Source organism: Oncorhynchus masou, chromosome 13, assembly GCF_036934945.1.
Source record: "Oncorhynchus masou masou isolate Uvic2021 chromosome 13, UVic_Omas_1.1, whole genome shotgun sequence".
In the NCBI taxonomy this organism is placed as follows: domain Eukaryota; kingdom Metazoa; phylum Chordata; class Actinopteri; order Salmoniformes; family Salmonidae; genus Oncorhynchus; species Oncorhynchus masou.
The window spans coordinates 59,195,675-59,207,268 of NC_088224.1; positions in this window are offsets into that span (position 1 = coordinate 59,195,675).

Below are 11,594 nucleotides of genomic sequence, written 5' to 3' on the forward strand. Positions count from 1 at the left end.
ACAAGGAAGAGAGTTTTTTTATTAGTGAATTTATATTTATGAATATAACATTTTTCCTTTAGCAAAATTAAATGTCAGAGGTAAAATAGTTTTTCTTTATCCTTATTATAGTTAAGGAAACTGAGCAGCACATGCTCCCATAATAAACAAAATGAATCAAGAATATTATCAATTATAAATCTACAAATATCTTGCCATAATCACTTTACATGTAGACAATGCCAACATAAATGCAAAAATGTTTCTGGATGCTCAACAAAAAAGTACAGTTAATGTAAAAATAAATTCAGGTAATGATTCACAGGAAAATACTTATGTATAATTCTGAAAGAGACCTCTTTGACCTTGTTAGCAAGCAGGTATTTGTGTGGTAATAACCATACCTTTTCACAACAGACAAAATTGACAAAGTCAACGTTCGAATGCAGAAGTGTTGTTTTTCATTATGACAATTGTTCATCTCTTGTGACACCTATGGGTGCGTTCGTAAATTCACTCTGGAGTGACAGAGAACGCTCAAGTAACTGGCTAACGTTAGCTAGCTTGCTAGCTACTGTCAAACAAATGAGAGAACACCATTTTACTTGCCCTAGCAGAGCTGGTTTGGCTGTTTTCATTGTTATCCAGAGTGGTGACTGTAACTGTGCTGCTGGCAACAATTTAATTAAGCTTTTTTGCTGATGTTTACAGACAGCGGCCAAATTCAACGGGTGTTGAGAGTTTGTAAATTCATCAGTTATTCACTTAGAGGAGAGCTCTCTGAAATCGGAGTAGATAGCCAGAGTGAATTTACGAACGCACGGCTAGAGCTCGCTATAGTCTTTTATGTATTCCATCTGCAACGCGCATGTGTACCCAGTCAAACCTCACTTTCTTGAGATACTTTCACTTTGTCCAGTTGACTCTCCAGCAGGGAAAATGTGTTTCTCCTTACTCCCTCAGAACAATAATATATCTAATACGTGCTTTATTTCAAAGGAATGTTGTATCTATTCCTTATGTCAGAATTTACTGGAGTACATTAGGTTATATGCTCCAGATCAAAACTCCAAACCTACAACCTAATTTTGACCAAAATTAACTAGAGAGATTACTGCTTCCAAGGTTTTCTTTTTCCAAGCTATACAGAGGGTGCTCTCGATAACAAATAGCAGAGACCTAATGTCACGAAACCCGCTTCCTGAGTCTGTGTTTGCCTGTGTTTCTGTCCTGGAGTGTGTTTCCGGTGTCCTGGAACGCACCCTGTCTGGTTGCCGGGCGAATTAGCTTGTTGGGAGATCGATGTTCACCCGCACCTGTATCCCATCAGTAATCTGCACACCTGTCCTGATCATCACCTCTCCCCTTCAAAAGCTCTGACCTGACATCCATTCCCTGCCGGATCGTTAGCCATGAACAGTATGTTGTGCCCACAAACCAGCCTCCAGTTTATAGAGTTTGTTTTGTTTTATTGTTTTGTACGTCTTGCTTGCCTTTAACTTACCGCCGTTTGTTTTGTCTACAGCCATTCACCCGGAACCCATACCCCATCCCTGTCTGCTCGTCGCCAGTGTGTTGTTATCCATTGGATCTGCCTATCCACTCCCATCAATCCACCTCCGCTGCCCGCTCCTCCACCCGGAACTATCTACCTCCACGTTCTCATTGATTAATAAATACTCACCATCTTTATACTCACCTTGTCCTGGTCTGCTTCTGGGTCCAATTCTGGTAAACCCTGACACCTAAGGACACCATTCCAACCTGGAACTGAGCTCCCAGGCTTGAAAGGACAGACCAGATACAAATTCAATTAGCACTGAGGTGTGAAGTAAAAGGCCTGTTGGCTCAACAATTGTCAGGAGTCTTTGAAGCGTCCTCTGAAGACCCCTCCTGCTGTTCAAAGACCATTCACTGGCATTTTCTACAAGATATCTCTTCCTCCAGAAATAAAAGCTTCTCCCAAGTGGGTGTGACACACACCTATTCCCGTTGCCTGCTGCACTGCTGCTTGGAGTCCACCTGGCGATCTGTTCACCGTCTGCCATGGTTGTCTCCCCCTGTCTGGTACAGGTACCTCCACCACACTCACCCCTCTCTCCCGAGCTTTCGCTCACCTCCAGCACACACGCACTGTTGGGGCGAGTGACTCTGAACTTGGCTAGCCCCAAGTCGTTATATATTTTATTATTTTCTTGTGCATCTTGCTATTTTGCTATTTGCCTCATGACTCCTGTATACTTTGTTGACTACAAACTTTCTTTAACCCACTGTGGGACAGACTGTTTGTTCCCACACTCAGGACTCTGACTCTCTATTTGTTAGACAGACTTTTGGCCTCCCATCCTATTCTAACCACCTCTCACCGGCTTTGTATTCATGTTACCTGATGAAATTGCTGTACAATATGATCTTGTTGCCATCTGATGCACATTCAGGTGTCATAAATCGTCACTGCAGAGCTCTCCCTGTCCTATGCTGTGCCCTGATTGTATTACTGTTGATGATATCTGGAAATATGGATGTACTCCCTGGCCCATCTACTGTTGCTAGCCCCAATTCTGACTTGTGCTCTGATATCTGCTTCACTGATTTATGCTCTCGTAAAAGCCTGTTTTTTTTGCATGTTTACACTAGAAGCTTATTACCTAAAATGGATCAGTTGAAAGTGTGGGTTCATAACTCCAATCCAGATGTGTTGGTCATTACTGAGACGTGGTTAAGGAAGAGTGTTTTGAATACTGATGTTATCTTTTCTGGTTATAAGCCTTTTCGGCAAGACAGATCAAAGGTGGGGGAGTGGCAATCTTTACCAAGGATCACCTTCAGTGCTCGGTTGTCTCTAACAAGTCTGTCCCCAAACAATTTGATTTGCTGGTTTTAAGCATTAAAATTCCAAATAGCTCTTTGTTGACTGTTGCTGGGTGCTATCGTCCTCCATCAGCACCGGCCTATACCCTACCTGCCCTCAGCTCTCTCCTGGCCCCTTACACTAAGTCTGAATTTGTCCTGCTAGGTGAACTAAACTGGGACATGCTTAAACCACCTGACCAAGCAATGGCTCCCTAAATCTTTTTCAGATTATCACCAATCCCACAAGGTATATGACTTCAAAGGCTATTCTCCTCGATGTTATCCTCACAAATAATCCTGATAGGTATCAGTCTGATGTTTTCCGTAATGACCTTAGTGATCACTGTTTTACAGCCTGTGTTCGTAATGGCTGCTCAGTGAAACGATCTGTCCTGATTTGTCATAGACGCTTGCAAAAACATTTGAATGAGGAAGCCCTCCTTCATGAACTGGCCCCTGTAAAATGGTATAAAATCAGCTTGATCCTCTCTGTCGAAGACGCTTGGACCTTCTTTTTTATATTTTCAGTGGTATTGTTAACAAACACGCCCCCATAAAGAAAATGAGAATTAAAAACAGGTTCAGCCCCTGGTTCGACTGTGATCTTGCAGAGTTACTCCACCTCAAGAATTGCATTTGGCGAAAGGCTCGGCACAAGCATACTCAGGCTGACTGGCTATCGTTCAGGCAAATGAGAAAAAAGTGCACTCAGGCTATGCGGAAGGCCAAAGTTAGTTACTTTAAGGAGCAGTTCTCTCTCTGTGGGTCTAACCCCAAGAAGTTCTGGAAAGCAATTAAAGACCTGGAGAATAAACCCTCCTCCTCACAGCTGCCCATGTGCCTTAATGTTGATGATGTGGTTTTTACTGACAAGAAGCACATGGCTTAGCTATTTAATCACCACTTCATTAAGTCAGGATTCCTATTTGACTCAGCCATGCCTCCTTGCCCGTCCAACATTTCCTCATCTCCCACCCCTTCTAATGCAACTATCCCTGATGCTTCTCCCTCTTTTTCTCCTGCCCCGCTACAAGGTTTCTCCCTTTGGGCAGCCACTGAGTCCAAGGTGCTAAAGGAGCTCCTGAAACTTGGCCCCAAAAAACATCTGGGTTAGATGGTTTAGACCCTTTCTTCTTTCAGTTTGCTGCCCCTATCATCGCCAAGCCTATCTCCAACCTTTGTAACCTGTCTGTTCTTTCTGGGGAGGTTCCCATTGCTTGGAAGGCAGCCACAGTTAATCCTTTATTTAAAGGGAGAGATCAAGCTGATCATAACTGTTATAGGCCTATTTCTATTTTGCCCTGTTTATCAAGTGTTGGAAAAACTTTCTTGATGTCTATAGTATTCACTAAGGTATGCAATCTGGTTTCCGCTCAGGTTATGGATGTGTGACTACAACCTTAAAGGTCTTCAATGATGTCACCATTGCCCTTGATTCTAAGCAATATTGTGCTGCTATTTCTTTGACCTGGCCAAAGCTTTTGATACAGCAGACCATTCCATTCTTGTGGGCCGACTAAGGCGTATTGGTGTCTCTGAGGGGTCTTTGGCCTGGTTTGCTAACTACCTCTCTCAGAGTGCAGTGTATAAAGTCAGAAAATCTGCTGTCTCGGCCACTGCCTGTCACCAAGGGAGTACCCCAAGGATCAATTCTAGGTCCCACGCTCTTCTCAATTTACAACAACGCTCAGGCAGTAGGAAGCTCTCTCATCCGTTTATATGCAGATGATACAGTCTTATACTCAGCTGGCCCCTCCCCGGATTTTGTGTTAAATGCTCTACAACAAAGCTTTCTTAGTGTCAAACAAGCTTTCTCTACCCTTAACCTTGTTCTGAACACCTCCAAAACAAAGGTCATGCGGTTTGGTAAGAAGAATGCCCCACTTCCCCCAGGTATTATTACTACCTCTGAGGGTTTTGTGCTTGAGGTAGTCACTGCATACAAGTACTTGGGAGTATGGCAATACAGTGCACTGTCCTTCTCTCAGCACATATCAAAACTGCAGGCTAGAGTTAAATCTAGACTTGGATTCCATCGTAATCGCCCCTCTTTCACCACAGCTGCCAAACTAACCCTGATTCAGATGACCCATCCTACCCATGCTAGATTACGGAGACATCATTTATAGATTGGCAGGTTAGGGTTCTTTCGAGCGGCTAGATGTTCTTTACCATTCAGCCATCAGATTTGCCACCAATGCTCCTTATAGGACACATCACTGCACTCTATACTCCTCTGTAAACTGGTCATCTCTCTATACCCGTCGCAAGACCCACGAGTTGATGGTTATTTATAAAAACCCTCTTAGAGTAACCCCCTATCTGAGATATCTACTGCAGCCCTCATTCTCCACATAGGTCCATCATCCACTCCTTGGGCTACAATATATATTTTGCCAATTGGCCTGACCCCTTTTACTACACGAAGCCCAGCTAATTCATCACAACTGGACTACCGACGCAATCTGACTGAGGGTTCTTTTTGCAACAGGCGCCTCTTTCGCGACGTCTCTTGAATGATCATCTGCTAGCCTGCTCTCCGCGGCCCGCTAGCTGTCTAGAGCATATCGGACTGTTAGCTGAATAGGTCCATCTGACAATTTCTTGGGCCACTACACCTATTTTGCCAATTGGACTGGGTACCTTTACTACACGGAACCCTACTAATCCATCACAGCTGGTCTGCCGATGGATCTGCACGAGGAGTCTACTACAGACTTCTTCTGTCGCAACGTGCCTCTAAGGCCCTTCTGCTAGCTTGCTAGCCCCAGCCCGCTGGCGGTCAAATTCGCCGTGTCTCCAGCCAGCTTAACTACTCACTGGACCCCTATGATGACTTGGAAAAGAATGCCTCTCCCTAATGTCAATATGCCTTGTCCATTGCTATTCTGGTTAGTGATTGTCTTATTTCACTGTAGAGCCTCTAGCCCTGCACAATATGCCTTAGCTAACCCTTCAGTTCCACCTTCCACACATGCGGTGACATCACTTGGTTTAAATGATGTTTCTCGAGACAATATCTCTCTCATCGTCACTCTATGCCTAGGTTTACCTCCCTGTATTCACATCCTACCATACCTTTGTCTGTACATTATGCCTTGAATCTATTGTATCGCGCCCAGAAACTTGCTCCTTTTACACTCTGTACCGAACGTACTAGACGACCAGTTCTTATAGCCTTTAGCCATACCCTTATCCTACTCCTCCTCTGTTCCTCTGGTGATGTAGAGGTTAATCCAGGCCCAGCAGTGCCTAGCTCCACTCCCATTCCCCAGGCGCTCTCATTTGTTGACTTCTGTAACTGTAAAAGCCTTGGTTTCATGCATGTTAACATTAAAAGCCTCCTCCCCAAGTTTGTTTTATTCACTGCCTTAGCACACTCTGCCAACCAGGATGTCCTAGCCGTGTCTGAATCCTGGCTTAGGAAGACCACCAAAAACCCTGAAATTTCCATCCCTAACTATAACATTTTCCGACAAGATAGAATTGCCAAAAGGGGCGGAGTGGCAATCTACTGCAGAGATAGCCTGCAGAGTTCTGTCATACTATTCAGGTCTGTGCCCAAACAATTCTAGCTTCTACTTCTAAAAATCTGCCTTTCCAGAAACAAGTCTCTCACCGTTGCCGCTTGCTATAGACCACCCTCTTCCCCCAGCTGTGCCCTGGACACCATATGTGAATTGATTGCTCCCCATCTATCTTCAGAGCTCGTGCTGCTAGGTGACCTAAACTGGGACATGCTTAACACTCCGGCCATCCAACAATCTAAGCTTGATGCCCTCAATCGCACACAAATGATCAATGAACCTACCAGGTACAACCCCAAATCTGTAAACACGGGCACCCTTATAGATATCATCCTAACCAACTTGCCCTCCAAATACACCACTGCTGTCTTCAACAAAGATCTCAGTGATCACTGCCTCATTGCCTGCATCCGTAATGGGTCTGCGGTCAAATGACCACCCCTCATCACTGTCAAACGCTCCCTGAAACACAGCGAGCAGGCCTTTCTAATCAACCTGACCCGGGTATCCTGGAAGGATATTGACCTCATCACGTCAGTAGAGGATGCTTGGTTATTCTTTTAAAAGTGCCTTCCTCACCATCTAAAATAAGCATGCCCCATTCAAAAAATGTAGAACCAGGAACGGATAGAGCCCTTGGTTCACTCCAGACCTGACTGCCCTTGACCAGCACAAAAACATAATGTGGCGTAATGCATTAGCATCAAATAACCACCGTGAAATGCAATTTTTCAGGGAAGTTAGGAACCAATATACACAGGCAGTTAGGAAAACTAACTAGCTTTTTCAAACAGAAATATGCATCCTGTAGCACAAACTCAAAAAAGTTCTGGGACACTGTAAAGTCCATGGAGAATAAGAGCACCTCCTCCCAGCTGCCCACTGCACTGAGACTAGGATACACTGTCACCACCGATAAATCCACGATAATTGAGAATTTGAATAAGCATTTTTCTATGGCTGGCCATGCTTTCCACCTGGCTACCCCTACCCCGATCAACTACCCTGCACCCCCCACAGCAACTCACCCAAGCCTCCCACATTTCTCCTTCACCCAAATCCAGATAGCTGATGTTCTTAAAGAGCTGCAAAATCTGTACCCCTACAAATCAGCCGGGCTAGACAATCTGGACCCTCTCTTTCTAAAATTATCTGCCAAGATTGTTGCAACCCCTATTACTAGCCAACCTCTCTTTCATATTGTCTGAGATCCCCAAAGATTAGAAAGCTGCCACAGTCATCCCCCTCTTCAAAAGGGGGAGACAATCTCGACCCAAACTGCTACAGACCTACAGTATATCACAAAAGTGAATACACCCCACACATTTTTGTAAATATTTGAGTATATCTTTTCATGTGACAACACTGAAGAAATGACACTTTGCTACAATGTAAAGTAGTGAGTGTACAGCTTGTATAACAGTGTAAATTTGCTGTCCCCTCAAAATAACTCAGCCATTAACACACAGCCATTAAAGTCTAAACCACTGGCAACAAAAGTGAGTACACTCCGAAGTGAAAATGTCCAAATTGGGCCCAATTAGCCATTTTCCCTCCCCGGTGTCATGTGACTCGTTAGTGTTACAAGGTCTCAGGTGTGAATGGGGAGCAGGTGTGTTAAATTTGGTGTCATCGCTCTCACACTCCCTCATACTGACTGGTCACTGGAAGTTCAACATGGCACCTCATGGCAAAAAACTCTCTGAGGATCTGAAAAAAATAATTGTTGCTCTACACAAAGATGGCCTGGGCTATAAGAAGCTTGCCAAGACCCGGAAACTGAGCTGCAGCACGGTGGCCAAGACCATACAGAGGTTTCACTGGTCAGGTTCCACTCAGAACGGGCCTCGCCATGGTCGACCAAAGAAGTTGAGTGCACGTGCTCAGCGTCATATCCAGAGGTTGTTTTTGTGAAATAGACGTATGAGTGCTGCCAGCATTGCTGCAGAGGTTGAAGGGGTGGGGGGTCAGCCTGTCAGTGCTCAGACCATACGCCGTACACTGCATCAAATTGGTCTGCATGGCTGTCGTCCCAGAAGGAAGATCCTTCTGAAGATGATGCACAAGAAAGACCGCAAACAGTTTGCTGAAGACAAGCAGACTAAGGACATGGATTACTGGAACCATGTCCTGTGGTCTGATGAGACCAAGATAAACTTATTTGGTTCAGATGGTGTCAAGCGTGTGTGGCGGCAACCAGGTGAGGAGTACAAAGACAAGTGTGTCTTGCCTACAGTCAAGCATGGTGGTGGGAGTATCATGGTCTGGGGCTGCATGAGTGCTGCCGGCACTGGGGAGCTATAGTTCATTGAGGGAACCATGAATGCCAACATATACTGTGACATACTGAAGCAGAGCATGATCCCCTCCCTTCGGAGACTGGGCCACAGGGCAGTATTCCAACATGATAACGACCCCAAACACACCTCCAAGTCGACCACTGCCTTGCTAAAGAAGCTGAGGGTAAAGGTGATGGACTGGCCAAGTATGTTTCCAGACCTAAACACTATTGATCATCTGTGGGGCATCCTCAAACGGAAGGTGGAGGAGTGCAAAGTCTCTAACATCCACCAGCTCCGGGATGTCATCATGGAGGAGTGGAAGAGGACTCCAGTGGCAACCTGTGAAGCTCTGGTGAACTCCATGCCCAAGAGGGTTAAAGCAGTGCTGGAAAATGATGGTGGCCACACAAAATATTGACACTTTGGGCCCAATTTGGACATTTTCACTTCGGGGTGTACTCACTTTTGTTGCCAGCAGTTTAGACATTAATGGCTGTGTGTTGAGTTATTTTGAGGGGACAGCAAATTTACACTGTTATACAAGCTGTACACTCACTACTTTATGTTGTAGCAAAGTGTCATTTCTTCAGTGTTGTCACATGAAAAGATATACTCAAATATTTACAGAAATGTGAGGGGTGTACTCACTTTTGTGATATACTGTATATCTATCCTACCCTGCCTTTCTAATGTCTTCGAGAGCCAAGTTAACAAACAGATCACCGACATTTCGAATCCCACCATACCTTCTCCTAGCTTCCGAGCTGGTCATGGGTGCACCTCAGCCATGCTCAAGGTCCTAAACGATATCATAACTGATAAGAGACAATACTGTGCAGCCGTATTCATCAACCTGGCCAAGGCTTTCGACTCTGTCAATCACCACATTCTTATCGGCAGACTCAACAGCCTTGGTTTCTCAAATTATTGCCTCGCCTGGTTCACCAACTACTTCTCAGATAGAGTTCAGTGTGTCAAAACGGAGGGCCTGTTGTCCGGACCTCTGGCAGTCTCTATGGGGGTGTCACAGGGTTCAATTCTCGGGCCGACTCACTTCCCTGTATACATCAATGATGTCGCTCTTGGTGCTGGTGATTCTCTGATCCACATCTACACAGACGACACCATTCTGTATACTTCTGGCCCTTCTTTGGACACTGTGTTAACAACCCTCCAGACGAGCTTCAATGCCATACAACTCTCCTTCTGTGGCCTCCAACTGCTCTTAAATGCAAGTAAGACTAAGTGCATGCTTTATAACTGATTGCTGCCTGCACCTGCCCGCCCATTCAGCATCAGTACTCTGGACGGTTCTGACCTAGAATATGTGGACAACTACAAATACCTAGGTGTCTGGTTAGACTGTAAACTCTCCTTCCAGACCCACATTAAGCATCTCCAATCCAAAATTAAATCTAGAATTGGCTTCCTATTTCGCAACAAAGCATCCTTCACTCATGCTGCCAAACATACACTCGTAAAACTGACTATCCTACCGATCCTCGACTTCAGCGATGTCATTTACAAAATAGCCTCCCAACACTCTACTCAACAAATTGGATGCAGTCTATCACAGTGCCATCCGTTTTGTCACTAAAGCCCCATATACTACCCACCACTGCGACCTGTACGCTCTCATTGGCTGGCCCTCGCTTCATACTTGTCGCCAAACCCAGTGGCTCCAAGTCATCTACAAATATATTTGCTAGGTAAAGCCCCACCTTATCTCAGTTCACTGGTCACCATAGCAGCACCCACCCGCAGCACGCGCTCCAGCAGGTATATTTCACTGGTCACCCCCAAAGCCAATTCCTTCTTTGGCCGCCTTTCCTTCCAGTTCTATGCTGCCAATGACTGGAACAAACTGCAAAAAAAACATGTAAAAATATATATTTTTAAATCGCTGGAGACTTATCTCCCTCACTAACTTCAAGCACCAGCTGTCAGAGCAGCTCACAGATCATTGCACCTGTACATAGCCCACCTGTAAATAGCCCATTCAACTACCTCATCCCCATACTGTATTTATTTATTTAGCTCCTTTGCACCCCAGTATCTCTACTTGCACATTCTTCTGCACATCTATCACTCCATTGGTTAATTGCTATATCGTAATTACCTCGCCCCTATGGCCTATTTTTATTGCCTTACCTCCCTTATCTTACCTCATTTGCACACACTGTATATATACTTTTTTTCTACTGTATTATTGACTGTATGTTTTTTTTATTCCATGTGTAACTCTGTGTTGTTGAATGTGTCGAACTGCTTTGCTTTATCTTGGCCAGGTCGCAGTTGTAATTGAGAACTTGTTCTCAACTGGTCTACCTGGTTAAATAAAGGTGAAATTTAAAAATAAATATTAAAAAATAAAATAATTACAACACCCATTCTGCCAGTCACATTCTGTTAAAGGTCCCCAAAGCGCACACATCCATCTGTTCAGTTTGCTGCAGCTAGCAACTAGAACTAGCTGCAACAAACACTCAAACTGGACAGTTTTATCTCAATCTGCTCATTCAAAGACTCAATCATGGACACTCTTACTGACAGTTGTGGCTGCTTTGTATGATGCATTGTTGTCTCTACCTTCTTGACCTTTGTGCTGTTGACTTTGGCCAATAATGTTTGTACCATGTTTTGTGCTGCTACCAAGTTGTGTTGTCATGTGTTGCTGCCTTGTTATGTTGTTGTCTTAGGTCTGTCTTTATGTAATGTTGTGATGTGTGTTTTGTCCTATATGTATATTGTATTTATTTTTTAAATCCCAAACACCGTCCCCGCAGGAGGCCTTTTGGTAGGCCGTAATTGTAAATACGAATTTGTTCTTAACTAACCTGCCTAGTTAAATAATACATTAATTAATATGCATTATATTTCTATGCTTGGGACGTAAAGAATGACCTCATTACGCCGTTCTTGGTTTGTTTTCTGCGTGCGGAGGGAGGGAGTG